General features: G+C 38.7%; 1 pseudogene; it reads right to left on the bottom strand.

Moving 5' to 3' along the window:
• Positions 1 to 229: 229 nt before the first annotated feature.
• Positions 230 to 898, bottom strand: LOC128109556 (60S ribosomal protein L17-like; annotated as a pseudogene).
• Positions 899 to 2,246: the final 1,348 nt, after the last annotated feature.

Here is a 2,246-nt window from a genome sequence, read left to right as displayed (position 1 = left end):
ATGAGTCATGACATTGGTTTCTTCCCCAAATGCATACATTGATAGAAAAATATTGAGAACATAAAATTAGAAAATAATGATTTAGAGACTAAAATCATTGCATTATCATTTACCACTACCATTTTCTTAACATCCTGAGTTCAATTCATCAGAAATTTTGTTGGTTCTATTTTCTTTCTTTGACCTTTATTTTTATCTGTATTTATTTTTTGCTGGCTTTATTCCTGTGCTATCTAAGTTTTTGTTTTTCCAGTTTCTTCTGAGATACCTTTTTCTTCTGTGCAATCTCCTCTTCTGGCTTTGGGACAACTTGCTCCTTTTCAATGAGGATCATCTCAGTGTGGCACGGGGAGCTCATGTATGGGTTAACCCTGCTATGATAGGATGGTTGTGGCGCATGCCTTTAATCCCAGCACTCAGGAGGCAGAGCCAAGCGGATCTCTGTGAGTTCAAGGCCAACCTGGTCTACAGAGCAAGATTCAGGACAGGCAAGGCTACACAGAGACACTCTGTCTCAAAAAACAAAAAAACAAAAAAAAGATTATGGGTTCATCTTTGGTGCTTTGTTCGCCTGGATGTGTTCAATGACTGGAGAAGCTGCATCTAAACCCTTCAGTTCAGCACTCTCTGCCTTTTTAAGCATGTGGTGCAAAAACTCAGCACTCATTTTTGGCTACCGACCCTGTGTCCAGCCCCAGTGTTTGGCCTGGATGCACCTACTGAACCCACCATTATACCATCCAAGAGGCACACATCTTTCAGATACTTGGTGGCTTTTCAAATATGCATGCCCTTGATGCCCTGGGCAGTTTCACAGGTGTTCTTAAAGTGAACCTGAAGATTTGAACCTCTTTATTTGCATGATTTGTAGGGTTTTCTGGGTCAAGAGAACAGCACACCATTGTCACCGGTCACCTCGGGCTGCTTATAGGAAGAGTTGGTTCTATTTTCAAAATAGTGTATCATGTAGAAAATGAGTCCTACTCAATGACTACACTGCTCACACCACATCCCACCTATTGTAGTCATCCCTAAATTACAACAATAGCTTCCCTCCCAGGTAATCTTTCTATTTAACACATTGTCCAAGTAGCAGAAGAGTTAAACTCAACAGCTAGAGAGAGCCTTTCAAGCCGTAGGAAAAATCCTGTCATGTATCCTCTCAGAGTCACACCTAGACCTCATAGATGACTCAGAGCAAAGCCGAAGGCCTTCCAAGAGCCTTACTGATCTGCTATCACTCCCCCCTGTGACCTCATTTTTTCCTTCTCCTCTTCTTAGCCATTGTTCTTACTGTGGCCTCTTGTTCATCATATACGGGCATCAGATTCCTAAATTCCTGCTTTCATGCCTTAGCAATAGAGAACAGATAACCAGGTGAATGTCTTGGAGAATACACACTTCCCCCAGGTGCCTGCATAGACAACTCTATAATATCTCCAAGACCCACTGTTTTATACTTCTCTGCCCAATGCTACTTACCTTATATTTTCCTATGGTTCTAATCATCTTATAACTGCTATATGTAGGACTACAGATAACTCACTTAATTATGTTGTTTATTTTTTTAACTGAGATAGGAATTTTGGCTAACATTAGGGCACAGTGATAGCAGAGTGTTTGCTAAACATGCACAAAGCCCTGTGTTTGACCCTCACAACTATGGAGTGGGGGACAGTGGTTTTATACCTTTTGTTAGCTGATATATGTAGCTGTGTAGAAAAGCCTGGAATGGGAAAATAAAAAATTATTGGCTCGATGGCTGGATGAATAAAGTACTGATATAAACATGTTTTGAGAGCATGGAATAGAGCTACTTTACCTAGACCTTTGCTTATTGAAGAAGAAAGCAAATAGAGCATAAAATTAATCAAGAATTAACATCTGATTCTACCAGAAGGGCTGGAACCAGAAGCATCTAAAAATGGTTATTTCTGTAGACTGGAGATGGAAATGAAGTGGGACAGAGAATGGTCAGCTTTAATTTTAAACATATGTATGTTTAATATATATGTTTAAATTTTAATCAAACATATAGTTTAATATATGTTTAAAAATATATAATGTAAATATATATATATGTGTGTATGTGTGTGTATATACAGAGAAAGAGAGAGAGAGAGAGAGAGAGAGAGAGAGAGAGAGAGAGAGAAACCTGGTTATCTGTTCTCTATTGGTAGGAAGTTGAATTTACAGTGAAAACTGGAAATCATGGATAATAAAAACAATAGAACTAAAATAGTATT

This window comes from Peromyscus californicus, unplaced genomic scaffold (assembly GCF_007827085.1).
Source record: "Peromyscus californicus insignis strain IS unplaced genomic scaffold, ASM782708v3 Scaffold_14__1_contigs__length_90479793_seg_2, whole genome shotgun sequence".
Taxonomy (NCBI): Eukaryota; Metazoa; Chordata; class Mammalia; order Rodentia; family Cricetidae; genus Peromyscus; species Peromyscus californicus.
The sequence above is the reverse complement of the archived record's forward strand: the minus strand, read 5'-3'. Positions and strand labels throughout refer to the sequence as shown.